General features: G+C 49.8%; 1 protein-coding gene across 11 annotated transcripts in view; it reads right to left on the bottom strand.

The window, feature by feature from the left end:
- The window catches only part of LOC138845056 (uncharacterized), a 61352-nt gene extending 41251 nt beyond the window's left edge, over positions 1 to 20101 (bottom strand). For 5 of the 11 annotated variants that reach the window (XR_016219513.1, XR_016219511.1, XR_016219515.1 and 2 more), the window contains exon 1: positions 19785 to 20100. The gene's annotated coding sequence lies outside the window, so the exon portion shown is untranslated. Of the gene's footprint in view, positions 1 to 19784 lie in introns of all 11 variants that reach the window. The other 6 variants (XR_016219512.1, XM_089312052.1, XR_011381789.2 and 3 more) reach the window with 4 other exon arrangements.

A 20101-nucleotide genomic window follows, 5' to 3' on the forward strand; every position in this document is an offset into this window, starting at 1 on the left:
GGCCACAACAGCCAGGGCTGGGCCAGGCTGAAGCCAGGAGCCAGGAGCTTCATCCAGGTGCCCCACATGGGTGCAGGGGCCCAGATCCTTGGGCCATCTTCTGCTGCTTTCCCAGGCCATCAAGAGGGAGCTGGACTGGAAGCAGAACAGCTCAGACTCAAACCCGGCATTGCAGGCAGGGGTTTCATCTGCTATGCTCCAATGCTAACCCTTAAAATCGTAGTTTTACAACCAGCCAAAGCTTGGGTTTATCATGTCGCTCTCACTAGTGAGGAACTAACAGACACACAGCCATGTGCTAGGAACACCACATTTTCTGTTCAACGACTGATCACCATCTGCCAGGACAGGGTAAGGAGGTGAGAGCCCGCTGAGGTGCCTGAGAAGTCAAACACTTGAGGTCTAGGGGCGGCGCTGGTCAAGAAGTGGATGAGCCCAGGAGAAACGCAGTACCCCAGGTGCAGACAATGGGGCACCTCAACCACCCTGAGAGGGCCGAGAAGGGAGTGGTCACTGGAGTCTGGCACTAGGAAAGGCTGTTGGAGTCAAGATGACCCTACAGGAGCCCTGCACCTTCTGTGGAGGGGCGTGGCCATGCTGAAGCCACACCCACACCTCTCTTCCCACTCCTCTCCAGCAGGCATCGCCAATCACCCAAACCCAACCTACAGGCAGGGGGCAGGGGCGTCCTGGGGTACAGGGTAGACGGGGCAGGCATGCAGGAGATCTGAGGGGCAGATGGAAAGTCTTCCCCCTAAGTGGGAAGACAGGGTCTTCAACAGCCTCTAGTTTTGCCTCATTTTTGTTTCATCAATATCTCCCTAGACAACAGGATCAGCTTGGTTCCCTCTCTAGCAAGAACAGCTCTAACCTAAGACATTAATCCCTCAGCACGCCTGGGTAACATAATGCCTGGGCCCCCCACCTCCTGCCTAAACACATACACACAATCAAAAATTTCCACTTAAACCCCAGGAGATGCTTACTCTCACCCCACGGAAAACACCCGTTGTTGAGCGGCGGCACTCTCCAAAGAGAGTAACTAAAGCTCTTGGTTTGTTCCCTGTACACGCCAGGTGAGCAATGCACCTACTCTGGAGCGATGACAGCTTTTTGGCTGCCGTGAGCCCTGGAAATATCGATCAGAGAAAAATCCTCGGACGCTTGCATCTCCTGAATCTGCTTACTGCAGCCCTTCGTCCTGGCCGGCCGGGAGAGCACCAGCCTTTTTGTTATCATGATAAATTACCCTCCCTTGTAGGTCACCCTTTTCTACCTAAAGTCACAATTTGCTCCTTGCTTCAGGTCACAACCTGATTTTTCAGGGTGACAGATTTATTGCTTGCTATGTGCTCCAAAAAACAAATCGCCAACATTGCTCAAATACCGTCCTGTCACAATAACGTTGGGCGTTTTCCAGGGGGAGTGCCATCCACACTAACTGCATTTCCACATTTCTCTGCACCCCTAGGCTGCCAGCTGAAGCAACGGAGAAGCAGCTGTCTGCCGGCCTCCTCTTGGGCTGGGGGCTGGGGGGTGCGGGGGGGGGGGAGAATCTTTTGTTTTTTTGCAGGAGGTTCAGAAAGCTGAATCTTTATGCAGCCCAGCCCGCTACGATGTCTCCCCAGTCAGCGACCTGTTCCTTCTTCAGTTCCCCCAGAGAACTACACCTTCCCAATAGGGGCACTAGGATCACCAAGAAAAAAAAAAAAAACCTTTAGCCTCTTTCCCTGTCTTGACTGATCCATCTGAAAAGTTATCACATCTCCCAAATACGCCTCAGACCCACCAGGGTGAGGTATCCTCCAACAACAGAAAACCATTCAATGGTTTCCAAAAACAGTAAAATATATTAATTTTTAAAATCACTAATAAAAATAGAGTGAAAACTAAGTGCATGATTTATCGAGAAGGAACCTCAACAACATAGAAAAAGTCACAAATAAGTATATATTGCAGGATCCTGCTTACACAGAACATGGAAACACTAATTATAATATGAAACAATAATTCTCTTGTCAGAAATGACAGTCTATAGCAGGCTGTTTGAGAAGGTTAAATATAGTCATTGACAAAGGATAGCATTACAATAATCCAAAGAGCTTAATTGGCTTCCTTTTTAACTCTAGAATCAGGCAACTTCATTCCGTGAAAGAGAACGAGTGTTCAGATGTGCTGGGCAGAAGTTGCTTACATTGACTAAAGAACAGAAAGTAACTGGATCAGTTCAAAGCTGCTGTCCTTGTTCGGCAGAGACAGAAGGAGAGAAAAGTAACTGCTGAGCTAACACCGGATTACTTCAGGTTACTTGTGAGGACGCAAGGCTAAGACAGGAAACCCCACGTATGTAGGAAACATGGCTGTTCTCTCTCCTGTCTCCTGATTTCTCGAAAGGTCGGATAAATGGTTAGTGTCAGTTTGATGACTTGGAACTTGGGGTGATTCCATGTTGGTTTTTAGCCTGTTCTCTTGGGCCCCAGTGCAAGAGCTTAGTCCCCTGGACTCCAGTGATGTTTAACACCGTTACTCAACGCGTCTTTCAGACACTGAGTGTGTGCACCCTCCCATTGTGGAGTCTGATCGCCAAGGTGAGAGCCTTGGGCAAGGGATGTGGTCAGGAGGGTGGATGCCCCGGAAAGAAGCCAGCACTGCTTCCTCTCCCTCCTCTCCCTCCTCCTCCCCCATCAGGTGCAGTAAGATGAGAATACAGAGGTCTGTAACCTGGAAGAGGGCCCTCATCAGAACCCAACCATGACCTGCACACGCTCCAGAAATGCAATAAATAAATTTCTGTGTTTACAAGCCACACTCACGTACGGTGCTTCGTTACAAACACCCATAGTGACTGTGGCAATGTCTTTTCTTCTCTGCATTCTTTTTTTTTTTTTTTTTTAATTTATTTGAAATGCAGAGTTACAGAGAGGCAGAGAGAGAAAGAGAGGGAGAGGTCTTCCACCCCAAATGGCCACAATGGCTGAAGTTGGGCCGATATGAAGCCAGGAGCCAGGAGCTTCTTCCCGGTCTCCCACATGGGTGCAGGGGCCCAAGCACTTGGGTCATCTTCCGCTGCTTTCCCAGGCTGTAGCAGAGAGCTGGATTGGAAGTGGAGCAGCCAAGACTAGAACCGGTGCCCATATGGGATGCCGGCGCCATGGGCGGAGGACTAACCTACTGCAGCAGGGCGCCAGCCCCAGGGATCTGCACTTCTAATCTCATTCTAAAGTATATTTTCTCTATCCCCTACTAAACAATTATTAGCTCCTATACTGTGTGCTAAGCATTGTGCTAGCCTTGTTCATACAAACATGACTGGGTAAAACCTGGAATCTCAGAGGGTTACTAGAGAGAGGATGAAGAAGAAACAAATATTTACGAATTCCAAGATTGGGGCTAACATTGTGGCATAAGGGGTTAAGCCACTGCCTGCAATACCAGCATCCCAAGTGGATGCCAGTTTGAGTCCTGGCTGCTCCTCTTCTGATCCAACTCCCTGCTAATGCACCTGGGAAAGCAGCAGAAGACGGCCCGAGTGCTTGGGCCCCCGCTATCTCGTGGGAGACCCAGATGGAGTTCCAGACATGGATTTGGCTTGGCCCGGCTCTGGTCACTGTGGCCATTTGGAGACTCTGTAACTCTGCCTTTCAAATAAATAAATAAATAAATAAATAAAAGAGAGAGAGAGAGAGAGAGAGAGAGAGAGAGAGAGAGAGAGGGGTGTCCCAGGGTCCTACAGGAAAACAAGAGAAAACACCTAATCCTTCCTGCAGGCAGATTTGGGAAGCCTCATGGATGAGGATTTGTTTTGCCCTCGCTTGGCTTTTGGTTGTGGTTCCTTTTTGTTTTCCAGCAGATGATCGGGAGCTCACCAGCAGGATAAAGCAGAGGGCCGCCTTGCAGGAAGGAGCAAGTACACAGCATGGAAAGGGAAACTGGCGCCGTGTGTGCGGGAACCGAGGCGGGTGAGCTCAGACACTGCCGGGTCCCACAGCCGTGCCCTTTGACACGCCAGACCGCAGTCAGCCGAGTACAGCCTGTTCTTTAAATAAAGCTGCGGGGCACACAGCAGCGCCGGGTCGTTGACGTACGTCCGTGGCCACTTTCCGCTGCAATGGCAGGAGCGAGGAGTTACAACAGAGACCCTGGGACCACAAAGCCTAGAACGCTTGCCCGGTACGTACGTAGCCCTTTACAGGAAGGGCTCAGCCGCCTTGCAACAACGTGCAACAGGACAATGGGTGTAAGGTTTCAGAGCCTGTGCAGAACCTGCAGGCACCACGCTCAGGGGCTGAGTATTGAGGCGGCGAGACCGAACGCCGCGCCTCGGCGGGAAGCAGAGATCAGCAGAAGACGCTATTACTCATTCTGCTTTGCACCTGCTGGACAATATTCCGCAGGGAGCATCTCCCAAGCGGCTCCGCCCTTTCTGTTACTATGGCCACTCCGGGTCTTCCCAGGCTTTTTCTGCTCTCTCATGGCCATGGCTACTTTGAATCTCACATTTCTCTTAGTCCACACCTGTGAGGATTCCTCTGTGATAAAGCCCAAGAGAGGATTGTCAGGTCACTGCGTATGCTCACATTTAGGGTTACTGGGTCATGCCAAACGGTCTCCAAAAGCCAGCGAGAAAAATGTGCGCCTCTCCAGCTACCACGCCATGAGGGAGGAAGGCCCGCGCAGGGACCGCGGCTGTGGACTCGGCAACTGATGTGCCTGCTTTCAAATCTCGGCTCGGCCACTTTTCTGCCGTGTGACCTTGCCGAAGTTTCGTAACCAGTCTGTGCCTCAGCTTCCGCATATCTTACAGGAGATAATGATAGAACATATCCTGCAGGGCTGTTAAGAGACTTAAATGAGGGGCCGGTGCTGTGGGGTAAGAGGTTAAGCCTCCACCTGCAGCACTGGCATCCTGTGTGGGCACTTGTGGGGAGCAACTCGGACTAGACTAAGTTACTGGAATTAAGACTTATTCTATGCATCTGCTCTCCCACAATATGGCGCTGAGAAGGGAAACAGCTTCTACACAGCTGCCTCCAGTTCAACCAATAAACTGTAGGACCTGCTCCTGATTGGAGGAGAGCAGCGTACTCGGCGTGTGGGTAGCAGAGTTGGGATTGGTGGAAGAGGACTATAAAGGAGGAGAGAGACAACATGCACCGGGAACATCTAAGGGAAACATCTATCTGAAGGAACACCTGTGCAGCCCCCGAGAGAGCCGGCCGGCGGTGTGCCACTCCCCTGCGGAAGTGGGGAATGTGGCAGGGGGAACCGCCCTTCCACGGAGGTGGAAGGGTCGGTAGCCAACCCGGGAAGAACCAGCAGCAAACCCGGGGAGGGCCGAGCAGACAAAAGAACAGCGCAGGGTCCTGTGTCGTTCCTCCACGAAGACGGGGAGCGACAGGCACTGGTTCGAGTCCGGCTGCTCCTCTTCTGATCCAGCTCTCTGCTATGGCTGGGAAAGCAGTGGAGAATGGCCCAAGTCCTTGGGCCCCTGCACCTGCGTGGGAGACCCGGAGGAAGCTCCTGGTTGCTGGCTTTGGATCAGCCTAGCTCCAGCCATTGCAGCCACTTTTGGGTGTGAACCAGCAGGTGGAAGACCTCTCTCTCTCTGTCTCTCCCTCTCTCTGTGACTCTGCCTCTCAAATCAATATTTAAAAAAAAAAAAAAGAATTACATGAGCTTACGAAGCATGGAAAACAATGCCTAAAGAGTATTACACACTTTTTATTTATTTACTTGGAAGGGAGACAGAGATAGACAAAGAGACAACCCTCATCGCTGGTTCACCCCCCAAAATGTCTACGATGGGCAAGGTTAGGCTGGACCAACCAGGAGTTGGGAACGCCATCCATGTCTCCCAGGTGGATGGTAGGGGCCAGATCATGCTAGCCAGCACCTGCCTCTCAGGTGCATATCAGCAGGAATCTGGAGTCAGGAGCAGAGTTAGGACTCAAATCCAGGCCCTTGGAAATGGGAAATAGGTGTTCCAGGAAGCATCTTCACTGTTGCTTGCCCTCTATATGATTGTTAAAATGTAGACTGGGGGTTGACGCTTTGGTGTAGTGGGTAAAGCCACCGCCTGCAGTGCCAGCATCCCATATGGGCACTGGTTTGAGACCCAGCTGCACCACTTCCAATCCAGCTCCCTGTTAATGCACCTGGGAAAGCAGTGGAGGATGGTCCAAGTGCTTGGGCCCCTGCACCCACCTGGGAGACCTGCAGGAAGCTCCTGGCCCCAGCTCCAGCCATTACAGTAAGTGAACCAGTGGATGGGAGATCTCTCTGTATATATCTCCTCCTCTCTCTCTGAAATTCTGCCTTTCAAATAAATAAATAAATCTTTAAAAATAAATAAAAGAAAAGAAAGTCTGGTGGTGATGAACTCGTCCCTTGTGGTTGTCACCGGCCCTTCTCAGAGTCCCCACTCCCATCTTTTGCCATTTTCTCGTTCAGCTGTTTGTCTACTTACTGATTTGTTGAGATTCTGTTACTGTGCTAGTCAGCTATCATTTGCACATGCTGCAAATCTCTCTTCCCAGCTTGTAGTTTATCTTGTTCACTCATTTTATGCCATAAACAGTACAGATATTAACTTCAGGAAAACACGAATTTTCCCAAAAAATTTTCCATACACTTGAAAAGCAATGCCCTAATAGTTGAAGTGATTTATTCCAGAAAAACAGGCAGCCAACCTTCCTAAGACAATTCCTTGATTTCTCCCTCAGCTTGTTATTATTAAATCAAGCATCAACCAAGTCCTTAAATCAAACTAAATTTATAACTGACATTCATCAAAAATAACAAACTCGGTGATGAACGGAGACATAAAACACAATTCCTGCCTGCATTGAGTTCAGCATCTAGCTATCGTGAAGGCACACACACACAAGAGATCTAAAATTACAAGGTCACGTAATTTTCAAGGTTGAAAGCCCACCATATGGATTGCCATAATTCATTTCTGTATCTAGGAAATTCACCTTCTAAGATATATTTGTTTATACATTCAAAAGGCAGAATGAGCAAGAGAGAGAGAGAGATTAAGACAGAAGGATCTTCCACTGGCTGGAACAAATGCCTGCAACAGCCAGGGTTGGGCCAGGCTGAAGCCAGGAGCCAAGAACTCCATCCAGACTTCCCAAAGAGGTGGCAGGGACCCAAGTACTTGGGCCATCCTCTGCTGCCTTCCCAGGCACATTAGCAGGAAGCTGGATCCTAAGCAGAGGAGCTGGGACTTGAACCAGCATTCATATATGGGACATGGGCATGGCAGGTGGCACCTTAACCCTCGGTGCCACCATGCTGGCCCCAGGAAAATAATTTCATCAGTCAAGCAAACGAAGAGCGCATAGTGGTGAAAACTTTGCTCCTGCTGGGTTGCTGGGGATCCTTGACAATCCACGGGTCCCCACCATGAAAGAAGAGGATTTGTGCTGTTGGAGTTATTAGTTCACGGTGGGGACAGCTGTCAGGGTGTCCAGGAGGACGCCCAGGCTGCAGGTGAGTCACTGTTCTATCGTGACTCACCATGTGCCAGTCACTTACGGTTTCAAACTTACTACACACACTGGGCAATTTCTATCCTTCTAAAATGTTTATTGGGGCCAGTGTTGTGGCATAGCAGGTTAAACCACCACTTGCAATGCTGGCTTCCCGCATCAGAGTGCTGGTTCAAGTCCTGGCTCATCTACTTCCAGTCTAGCTCAGTGCTAATGCGCTGGGAAGCAGCAGATAATGGCAAAGTACTTGAGTCCCTGCCACCCATGTGGGAGACCAGGATGGTGTTCCTGGCTCTTTACTTCTGTCTGGCCAGCCCTGTCATGGATGATCAGCAGATAGAAATTCTCGCTTTCTTCCCCTCTCTTGGTTTCTCTGCCTCTCCCCTTTCTCTGGTGCTCTGTCTCTCGAACAAATCTTTTTTTAAAAAAAGCGTATTGTCAAGGCCAGCATTGTGGCGTATTGGGTAAAGCCAGCGCCTGCAGCACCAGCATCCCAAATGGGTGCCGATTCAAGTCCCGGCTGCTCTACTACCAATCCAGCTCTCTGCTATGCCCTGGGAAAGCAGTAGGAGATGGCCCAAGTCTTTGGGATCCTACACCTGCAAGGGAGGCCTGGAAGAAGCTCCTGGCTTCAAATCAGCCCAGCTTTGGCTATCATGGCCATTTGGGGAGTGACCCAGTAGGTCAAAGACCAACTGACCTCTCTCTCTCTGCCTCTGCCCCTCTAACTTTGCCTTTCAGGTAAATACATTAATCTTTACCAAAAAAGAAAAAGAAAAAGAAAGAGAAAGAGAGAGAAAGAAGCTTATAGTCCATTTCTGTGGAAAAAAAGTCAGAAAAAAATCTCATGAGAATTACTTGAGTTTTTCAAGGATCTTTCTATATAAGTCATGAATGATAAATTCAAGTTATTTTTAATTATTTTTATTCTTAATCATTTTGTGACCCAAATATGGCCTCTGTGGAGTCTAAGTATTTAAAGTCTATGGTGTTTGTTTCAAATTAATCCAACTTTGGTCCTTGGTTCCATATCAGCTTCAGAGAACAAGAGATATTTAAAAACATAATTTTCTCTGGTCATTAAAAATATCACAATTTGCCAACCCAAACTTGTTCAAAGTTCTTTTAAGCATTGTTAGATACCAAAAGACAACGGTAGGCACAAGTATTTAAATTCTCACTTGTTATTTCAATTGAACAAATATTTGTAGTGATACCAGTAATAGCTACTATTCAACAAATGCCTATGTACAAGTCCTAAGCAAGGTATTTTATATAGATGACTTTATGCTACCTTAACAGTAACTATGAGGCAGGTACATTTTTTAGAGCCAATCTGAATTAGGGCTGCTCTACTCAAGTCCATACACATTTCTCGTGCACCTGTAACACACAAGGCATCTGGGAGCCTGTAAAGATTGCAACACAAGGGATCATGCTGCAAGAGACAGAGCTACGAGCAACTACAAAAGAAATACGATGGCTTTGGCAGCTCAAAGACAAGAGTGACAACATCTCGGAAGGAATCCGGAAAAGCTTCATTGAGCAAATGTCAGTGTCTAATGGCTTTAAACCCAAGGAAGCCCCTCCCCTTCCTCCCCTCACCAGGCAATTCACAGGAGTGTTAGCAGAAGCACTGTGGCAGCAGACTCTGCCCACAGAAACTCCCTCTGTATTTGTAGCACCGGCTATCTAATCGCCACATGCACCCCCCACACACATCTCTGCTGTGTGGCCTGGGAAGGCAGTAGAAGATGGCCCAACTGCTTGGGCCCCTGTACCAGCATGGGAGACCCAGAAGAGGCTCCTGGCTCCGGATCAGTGCAGTTCCAGCTGTTGCAGCCAACTGAGCAGTGAACCAGTGGATGGAAGACACCTCCCTCCCTCCCTCCCTCTCTCTCTCTCTCTCTGCCTCTGTTTGACTCTGATTTTCAAATAAATAGTCTAAAAAAATAAAATAAAAGTATATTCATCCTAACACTGAAACCAGCTAATGAAAAATAAAGATAACAAAAAGTATTAGATTGCAAGAAGTATGAGATTGTATATGGCAGTCCCTATGAACATACAAGGGATTTGAAGAAAGCACTTGTACATATAATAACACCCCTGGGAGCCGGCGCTGTGGCATAGCAAGTAAAGCCGCTGCCTGCAGTGCCGGCATCCCATATGGGCGCTGGTTCGAGTCCTGGCTGCTCCATTTCCCATCCAGCTCTCTGCTGTGGCCTGGGAAGGCAGTAGAAGATGGCCCCAGTGCTTGGGCCACTGTACCCATGTGGGAGACCCGGAGGAAGCTCCTGGCTCCTGGCTTTGGATAGGAGCAGCTTCGGCTGTTGTGGCCAATTGGGAGTGAACCAGCAGATGGAAGACCTCTTTCTCTCTGTCTCTCCTTCTATCTCTGTATAACTCTTTAAAATAAATAAATCTTTAAAAAAATAAATAACACCCAACTCCACTTGTATATTTTTTTCTTCAATTTACACTTTGTAGATGACCTGTAAAAACACGCCACCAACACAGAACCACTTCTGCAGGAATCGGTATAGGGTTCCAAGGAGCCATGCAACCACTCTGTCCACTTGCACGAGCTGAGTAACAGAATTCCTCTTCTTCTGCCAATCTCTATTTTTTCTTTCTTTCTGTGGCCATCAGAAGCTAAGAACGAGGTAACCCAGAGAAAGCCACACACAGAGTGCTAATTGGAGTGGATTTTGCTGCTCTTTGGCTTATTTGTAGAAGCTGACCTCAGGCAAGAAACTGCAGAGGAAGGGGCCAGGGGCAACAAGGGGCCAGAGGCAACAAGAGGGCCATCAGAATCCCACCCCACCCCCACCCCGACTCCATTTACAGCCCCTCTCACTCAGGGCGCTACCAGCATCCAGGGAAATAAAATGGAACTTGACCCCGTGAGGATGAGCGTTGAGAGGTCCATAATTAATATATTCTTTCTTTACCACCACTCGTGGGGACCACGCGGTCTAACAGAGCTCCGTGGACTCAGAGCGATCCAGTGTGCCCTCAAGCCACCCTCAGACCTCATCCCGGCCAATCCTTTGGTTTGTATAAAATGGGTGAAGGTGAACCTAGTGACCTCTGAGGTTTCCCCACAGGTTACTTTCCACCTTCCATCCACTGACTTGCTCCCCAAAAGGCCGCAACAGCCAGGGCTGGACCAGACCAAAGCCAGCAGCCGCGAACTCCATCTGGGTCTCGCACATGAGGGGCAGGGACACAAGCTGCTCCTGAGCTGGCATCCACTGCCTCCCAGGGTGCATCAGCAGGACGCTGGATCGGAAATGGAGGAGCCAGGACGCGAACCGGCGTTCCAATATAGGTGTCCCAAGCGGCGGCTTAACCCGCTGTGCCACAGTGCCCACCCTGAGTAGTTCTTGGATGTATAGGCGAATGTTACTTATAGCAAGTGCATTTTTACAGAGAGGCATATATTAGGCTCTCCCATGTAGACTCTGCCAATAATAACCAAATAAATGACTGCTGCACAGTTACAGTGATGGTTACGACAGTCTGAATGTCTCTGGCATCAATTTGGGGACCCAGCCACCAGGTAACAAGGCAGCCCCACAGGCACATGGTTCTGGAGATTACAGTGTGGGTCGGGGTGACCCACGGCATTAGCTAACGTCTCGGGGTTCTGTTTGCTGCAGTAGCTTCTTCATGAATGTAGCCCCTGCCGCAGCTTCAGAATCACTCCACAACAGAACAATCCTCGGGTTCTACACCATCGCAGAGAAGAAAATCCAGAATCTCCCTCTTAGGCCTCTCCAGGATCATTGCCAACCCCCAGCAGCATATGGGGTCTAAAGGGGAAGGCAGGGAGCATGCAGTGCCCACTCCGAGGTCCCGTCCACCCGTCCAGCACTCGGCTCTCGGTCCCCTCACCCTCACACCCAGCCCACCTGAGGCTCAGGCCAGCTCAGCAGCCACCTGCAGAGTAGGTGTGCACTGCAGCTCAGCCATCATGGATCCAAACCACAGTGCTAGCTTTGCTCCTGAAGATCAGAGCTGTCCTTCCAAGCACCGAGACCCAGGAGTCTCCCTCTGGCCCTGTGCAGACACTGTTGGTGGATGGACTCCGGGGAGCTCAGCTCTGCAAACACAGAGCCCATTTACTACCTGGCTGCCTCTCCCCCACACACCTGAGTACACACCCACTCCCTCCTCCAGCAGGTCTCCTGCATTACACCCAAGCCCCAAGTACTCCGCCTCCCGGCAAGCAACGGGCTCGCACCTCCGGGGGCCCTGCTTCCCTGGAAGTAACAGGAACCCTCGGACTCCTTGTTGACTTACCACTGCCATTGCCACCCCCACATCCAAGCACACACCCGCTTGTTGGCCAAATTCAGTGCCTCGCAGCTTTCTTGCTGGCTGGCAGCCAGGGGCCACTCTCAGCGGCTGGAACCCACCACGTGCTCCTTGCCAAGTGCCCCTCCATCTTCAGCCCAGCAGGGGTACAGGACTCTTCCCCAGGGATCCTGTTTTGGTACACAAGGCCACCAGCCACAGGTACTCGAGCCAAACCCATGGCATCTTGCTGACTTCCTCCTGGTCTTCACTCCCCAGCCGGCTCCATGCCCCCTCCGTAACACCTGTTACACCCATGCACAGGGCCTCCCCCAGAGCCACCCCTGCACCTGACATTCCTCACAGCCTCTTAACTGCTTTCCACACACACACACACACACACACACACACTGTCCAGTGTCCATAGCACATCCACAATGGCTCTTGTAAAATCACAGATCTGATCTAATTTTTGGAATTGCCTTCCTTTTTTGTTGTCTTTAGGATAAGGATCGAATTCCTCAATGCACTTCACCAAAGCATTCCAACCAGGATCCTAGTTATTTCCGATTTCATCTCTGGCTCCTGCCCTCCACACAGCACTGAAAAAAAAAAAAAAAAAAAAAACAACTCGGGGTCAGCACCGTGGCGGAGCAGGTTAAGCCACCGCCTGCAGCGCCGGCATCCCATATGGGTGCTGGTTTGAGTCCCAGCTGTCCCACTTCCGGTCCAGCTCCCTGCTAATGGCCTGGGAAAGCAGTGGAAGATGGCCTAAGTGCTTGGGCCTCTGCACCACATGGGTAAACTCTTGGCTCCTGGCTTCGGATTGGCCCAACTCCAGCCACTGCAGCCATTTGGGGAGTGAAAAGCAGATGGAAGACCTCTGTCTCTCCTTCTCTCTCTCTCTCTCTCTCTCTCTCTCTAACTCTGCCTTTCACATAAATAAATAAAGTTTAAAAAAAATGAACTAAGACCTGTCATTTAAAAAGGAAAGAAGGAAGGAAGGCAGGTAGGTAGGAGGGGAACCCACAGGCTCCGTCTTGGAGCTGCTTCTAAATCATTTCTAAACTCCTCCTCCCTCTCTGCCCGACTCTTTAGAAAGAACTAGCTTTCATGCAACACACTGCGTACTCTCTAACCTGCTACAGAGCCTCTGGACACACTTTCATTTTTATTTCAATGTTCTGTGCTTGGCAAATCAGAAACGACCCCTTTAAGCAATCTCCCCTGATTTCCCCAATGTGAAGGCTCCCATGGTGCTGTGCTCACCTCACATACGACCCACCGTGTTCTGTTAGCACAATCTGTCTAGCGGCACCCCTCCTGGACTACAATAAACCCACTAAGCTGGGAGCCATGTCATGCTCTTTATATCTCCAGTAATAATAGTAAATGCTAAATAGTAAATACTAAATACTACTACATTTAAAAAGAAAAAACTGAACAATGAATTTGGCCCCAATGATCACAGGTGGGTGTCTCTGGAAGGCAGGTGACAGAAGTTCGGAGCACAATACCTACACACTGGAGAATAACACCTGTGATGAAAAGGGGTGGGGCAGGCATTTGCTTCAGACCCGGCTTCATGTTAATGCGCACCCAGGGACCCAGCAGGTAAGGCTCAAGTACTTGGGTCACTGCCACCCATGTGCAAAACCTGGATGGAACTCCTAGCTCCAGCTTTGGCCCAGCCCAGCTCTGGCCATTGAGGGCATTTGGGAAGTGAACCAGTTGAAACTGGCTCACACAGAGTGTTTATGTCTTGCTTCCTCTCAAATAAAAAAAGATTTTACAAAATAACGGGTAAATTATTGTCATAATATACTTCTAAATAATCCAATCTGAACTTATGCAAATCTGACCGCAAAACGTGAGCCCTTAAATGGTAACTCCTTGATAAACTAACCAGAATAATCAAATCTCAATAGAGCTACCCAGAAGAAAATGCTTGCATTCTTGCTTTTAGCATTTCATGGGTATATATTTTCCTAAAGATCATTTATTTATTTATTTGAAAGGCAGAGTTACAGAGAAAGAAAGAGAGGGAGAGACAGAGAGATCTTCCAAATGGCTGCAACAGCAGGAACTGGGCCAACCCAAAGCCAGGAGCCAGGAGCTTCCTCCAGGTCTCCCACATGGGTCCAGGGGCCCAAGGACTTGAGCCATCTTCCACTGCCTTCTCAGGCACACTAGCAGGGAGCTAGATCAGAAGTGGAGCAGCCAGTACTTGAACCGGCACCCTTACGGGATGCTGGCACTGCAAGTAGTGGCTTAATCCACTACGTCACAGCACTGGTCCCCATGTGTATATCTGACTTGCTTACTGTCAATTCAAAAATAAGCTGTCAGGGGCTGGTGTTAGGAGACTGGTGCAGTTGAATCTATGGCGCGATCTACACCCTGATTTACATCCTAGGCTCTAGCCCCCAGCTGCCATTGCTGGAAGCCAGGTGGCCACAGGGCCCAACCGCTGTGGTCAGCTCCACCCCCATCCTAATGGGATTCGCTGCTCCTACTTCCCTGCCCGCCCTCAGGCAAAGTTTTAAAAGGGCCTGTTCCTGAACAGTGGCTCTCTTGGCTCCTCTCCTCCTCTTGTCTCTCCTCGCCAGCTCCTCTCTCTTTTTTCCTTCTTTGCCCCTTCCCTCCAGCCTGCTGGTTTCCCCCAGTAAACCGTTTCCCTTACTCCGGTGTTCGGCGTGTTTTGTGACAGCCTAACAGAAATACATAACAGCTGGTGCAGAGGTCTACGCCTGCAACACCAGCATCCCATATGTGTTTGTTTGAGAGGTAGAAACACGGGGCTGGTGCTGGGACATAGCAGGCACCAGCACCCCACGCGGCTGCTCTTCGTCCCATCCAGCTCCCTGCTATGGCCTGGAAAAGCAGTGGAAGATGGCCCCGGTGCTTGGGCTTCTGCCACCCCCATGGGACAACCAGATGAAGCTCCTGGCTCCTGGCTTCGGGCTGGCATAGCACTGGCTGCTGTAGCCACCTGGGAGTGAACCAGTGGAAGGAAGATCTGTCTCCCTGTTTCTCCCTCTCTCTGTTAACTCTGACTTTCAAAATCGATCAATCTTTAAAAATAAATAATTTTACAAATTGAAAGTGTTTTTTGCTAATTTTCAGAAACCATGTATAATAGAAATAACCACAAGTATTTCAGAGAAAAAAAAAGAACTGTTCTCATTAAGAAGTTGTTTCCTGTGTTGTCCACTAGAAAGTCCCACTTTAAACATCGTGTGTGGAAGCACTGCACCCATTACAAAAGCAGCGCCACCAGGCTTTCTAATTTATAGAGAAAAACAGTCTGAATATTCCCATAACTGCATTTCTAATTATTAAAGGTTCTGTGCTCTCCTTCTGAAATCATCTTTGTAATTTATTCATTCATTGTTTGCAAGTTTAAATCTTTGGCTTTTCAATGCCCTCTGAATGCTCTCAAACCTTATCTCCAAGAGGACAGAATGGATGTCTTCCCCCCGGAGGGCCCTGTGGGTTATCTGTATTTGGAAGACAAAACTGTGCACGGTGATTGAGCAAAACAGAGCCATCTGCTCAACCCCAAGTACAGACAGAGCTCAGAGGGGCCCAATTCGCCGGCCTCTGAGAGCTTACAACTCAGCAGAGAAGGAAAGGCCGCAGAGAAACTAAACTGATAAGGAAGTAAAGAATGAGTATTGTGTAAACAAGAATCCATCAGAAGCGAGATTTCAACCCTGAAGTTGGGTCATTTAAAATAAATGGACTTAAATCACAGGAGATTAAAACAAAAGACTTGCTTCCTTTTGAAAAATGGATCTTAGCATCAGTATCACCATCACCATCCAAAAAACATCAGTGTGTTGCTACCGACCATGACTGCCCGGCACAGATCCCCTGGGCTGCTCCCACTGTTGTGGGTACAGACTCCCCAAAACTCATGCAGATGCTTATCCTCTGACCTCTTCATGTTAATGTTGACTCATTACGGGTGGAGACCTGATCCTGGGCGCTGAGCCCTGGGGCTGATGGGAAGTCTGTGGTCTTGGTGGGGCATAGCCTCCGAGAGAGGTCTGTTTATCTGAGTTCAAGTTCATCTCAGGTTCTCTGCTTCCCAGCTAACCTTGGGATCATGCCTGCACACCTACCAGGATCAGCCTCCCGCAGACGACAGGCTTTGGGGTACCAGATCCCGGAACCCCCAACTGTAAGCTAAAACAACCTTTCTTGCCCAAGGAAGTGCCCCTCAGGTACTTTAAAGTAATGAAAACAGGATAATACAAGACATTTAGCAGTCCCAGGCCCCAGAGTTCACAGTTCTCCACCTAATGGCTGATTCAACCAGGACTTACGAGAGCCACCAGTGTCAGGTTCTCAAGGAGTCACATCCACTCAAGTTCATCTTTTCTCCCCTTGCAATTCAATATGTGTGTTTACTATAATTTCCTGGAGGCCAAATAGCACCGGGACTAACAAAGGACTGTGGAATCCCACTGCCTGGGTTCGAGTCCCGACTCTGCCACTTGCTCGCTATGTGACCCTGGAGAACTTACTCAGCCTCTCTCTACCACACAATCTCTCTCTACTTCACAATCTGAGAACTGATCATGCTTACATGTTAACCTCGTTGACAGGATTCAACACAATAGATTAGTAAGCCCTCAGTATAGAACCTGCCAGAAAGCAATGCTCTTAATCCATTAGGGCAGGGGCCATCTCACCTCTGCTTCCCAGTACACTCCTTGCACTTGGGAGCCACAGGTGCTGCATGAAATTAATTAGATGATTAGGGTCACACAGAGGAATGAAAGCAAGGTCGAGCTCCTTGGTTCACGGGTGTCTACCGTATCTCAGGCTCTGTTCCCAGCACTGGGGATGCAGAAATCAATAAAACTGCCAAGGGGCCGGTGCTGTGGTATGGCAGGGTTAAGCCTCCGCCTGTGGCGCCTGCATCCCTTACAGGTGCCGGTTTGTGTACCCGCTGCCCAATTTCCAATCCGGCTCTCTGCTAACAGCCTGGGAAAGCAGTGAAAGATGACCCAAGAGCTTGGGTCCCTGCACCCACATGGGAGACCTGGAAGAAGCTCCTGGCTCCTACCTTCAGATCAGCCCAGCTCCAGCCGTGGCAGCCATTTGGTGAGTGAACCAGCAGATGGAAGATCTCTCTCTGTAACTCAGTCTCTCAAGTAAGTAAATAAATCTTAAAAAACTGCCAAACCTCCGTGTTCTAGTGAAATTTACAATATAATGGAGGGAAGACAATGCACCTGGAAACACAATACAACGCAGAGGACAAGTGTAGAGGACCTGAGACTTAACCTGGTAGGGGGCAAGGGTGGGTCTGGGGGAGTCTCCTGGAAAGGGGAACCATTTAAGCCGGGACTTAAAGGCGGTGAAAGAGCAAGCAAGCAAAGATCCAGGCAAGGGAGGAGCCAGTGCATCGGTCTGGAGTGGAGAGTGGGAGGAGTAGGACAGGAAGCCACAGTCAGTGGGAAGGTAGGAAGGGCACAAGTCCTTTAGGGTCCTGCGGACAGAAACTATTAAGAGATTTTTGGTTTTACTGAGAGAAATGAGGAGATCTGTCAGATACAGATACAAACATAGAGATATGCAGATGAAGATTTAATCTCACCAGGGCGCTGGTTCGACTCCCAGCCACTCCACTTCTGATCCAGCTCCCAGCTAATGCACCTGGGAAAGCAACGAAAGACAGCCCAAGTCCTTGGGCCCCTGCACCCCTGTGGGAGACCTGGAGGAAGCTCCTGGTTCCAGATCAGCACAGCTCCAGCCATTGCTGCCATTGGGGAGTGAACCAGCGCTGAAAGACCTCTCTCGCTCTCGCTCTCTGTAGCTCTGCCTTTCAAATAAATAAATTTTTAAAGAAAAAGGGGGGGGGGGTTAATGAGCTTAGCATGTTACAGAAACAACAAGATTCCTGCATGAACAAGGGCAAAAGGCATTCCCCAAAGAGGAGTCACCAAAGAGGCCAGGACAGTGAGGCGCTACAGCGGCTGAGACCAGACATGGAAGGGGCTGGGGCTGGAAAGAAGTCTAAGGAAGGTTGTTGCCAGCCAGCCAAGGGCCAACCCTGGCCAGGGAAGCGAAGAGATGGGGAGAAATGGACATGAACACCCCTGCACCTGCTTCTCTGCTCGTTGCCTTAGCCGCCACTTAATTCTGGCTGTTTGCAATCATTTAAAATGACCCTAAGGTTGAGACTTGGGTTGAACAGTTCAATCATCCAAGGACACAATAAACTATCCAGCCCTTATTTGCAGCATTTCTACCCAGAATTTGAATATGATGAACAACCCTACCCTTTGCAGAGAGGGTAGGAGCGGGGTCCTCGGGGGGCATCCTCTGGGCAAAGGGTTCTAACTTTCCTGAAGCAGGAAATCAGAGAGGAGTAGACCAACATCCTCCGGATTCTTCAACTACCCTCAACTTGTCAGCTGATGTTGATGTTACCGAAAGCCTTTTCTGTGCTCACGTGACTGAAGGCCCCAATACAAACAAGTGTAAAGAAGAAAACAAAACCTGGCTTACCACTCCCAAATGCCACGGTTAGGCAGGAGGAACCGTCTAAGGGCGGGGCCCAAAAACCTGAGCGTTCCCTAGGGGGAGTCCTTAAATTCCAAGTAGTGGAATAAACAATAAACAAAAGTTATTCTGATTGCTCTTTTACGAAATTACATTCAATGAGGGGTCTGGTGTTACAGAACACTGGGTTAAGTAGCTGCTTGCAACACTGGCATCCCCTATCCGAGTGCCAGTTCCGGTCCCAGCTCCCCTGCACAATGAGCTCCTTGCTAATGCCCCGTGGGAAAGCAGCAAATGGTGCCTCAAGCGCTTGGGTCCCTGTTGCCCACATGGGAGACCCGGATGAAGTTCCGGGTTCCTGGCTTCATCCTGGCGCAACCCTGGCTGTTGTGGCCGTTTGGGGAGTGAACCAATGAATAGAAGCTCGCTCTCTCGCTCTCTCTCACTCTCTCTCCCTTTCTCTTTCTCCCTGTTACTCTGCTTTCCAAATAAATAAATAGCAAATCTTCTTTAAACACATGATCTACTGGTGCCTGTGGACAGGCTCTTCAACTGGGACTGCTTTCCTGGGCCGTGCAGTTCAAGTGAAGGTAATTCTCACGAAATTGGCCTCTTTAGGGAGCTCCCAGGGCGAAACAGCCAGAGCAGGAGTTTTCAAGTTCAAAGGGGGAAATGTTGCAACTACTGGAATTAATACATGACTGCCTCCATCACCCCGAGGCCACAAGCGTGGAAAGACCCCCCGGGGTGTGAACACTGGCACACACAGGGGAGAGCAGTGCGCCATCAAGCCTTCCCAAAGCCTCCCCCTTCCTGCTGTCTCTCAGGACTCTCAGCCCAAGGCAAAAGAACCCTCTTTCATGCGGGACTGCACTCTCCTCCCCAGAGAGCTGCATGCCCCACCTGTCTCCACCAGCCAACAGACTTCCCAGCCAAGCTTTCTGGACCTCAGCCTCAGCACTTGGTGTTTCCATGCCTGCAACCCACTTTCCCCAGATGTTTGCACAGCCGGCCGCTTCTCACGGCAGTTCCCACGGTGGACACTGGGCCCCCGCCGGACCTCCTACCACCCCCTTCTACATTAGCCCGGCTGGCCCCAGCTCCTCAGCCCCACCCTTTGCAATCACTGCACTTATCACTCTGAAACCATTGTTGACGGCTGAGTTTTGCTCCCTACCACTGTCGAATACGGGCTTCGAGGGGCGAGCACCGAATCTGCCTGGTTCCCCACTGCAAGACGGGAGCCAGCGCCTGGCATGGGTTAAGTGCCCATTAAATATTTATTATTGACCGGGCAAACAGTGGATCTGAGTTATCTGGGCGAGCGGAGCAGTGGTGTACAGTGCCTGAGGGCTGCTGGTCCATTTCAATGGGTGGCTTAAATCCCTCATAAGCAAGTCAAAAGCAAGTTTGAAGCAATTAGCCAGAGAAGTCAGATGCAACCCCCCCCCTTCCGGCCTCACCTACCGGTTCTAGAGCAAGTCCACCTTCGGAGTTCTGTCAATAGGTGACTTGACTTTGCATGTGTAAATCTGGCAGTAAACAGCTTCTTTGCTACTGTTAAATAAAACTTGTAGAAGGCCATCGATTGGGACTGGACTCCGGTACTGGGCCCCACAGGACAAACCAATGGCAGCCCTAAGCTACTTGTAAATGAAACTGACTTGACTTGGGAAGACACTCCCGCTGAGTGCTGGTTATTTACAGCGGCCGCTGCGGCCAGCTGATGCCAATGAGTGCAGCCAATTAAGTGGAGCTTTCCCCCTCCCTTTCTCTCCTCTCCA

This window comes from Oryctolagus cuniculus, chromosome 13 (assembly GCF_051225735.1).
Source record: "Oryctolagus cuniculus isolate XC-2025 breed Fujian yellow rabbit chromosome 13, ASM5122573v1, whole genome shotgun sequence".
In the NCBI taxonomy this organism is placed as follows: Eukaryota; Metazoa; Chordata; class Mammalia; order Lagomorpha; family Leporidae; genus Oryctolagus; species Oryctolagus cuniculus.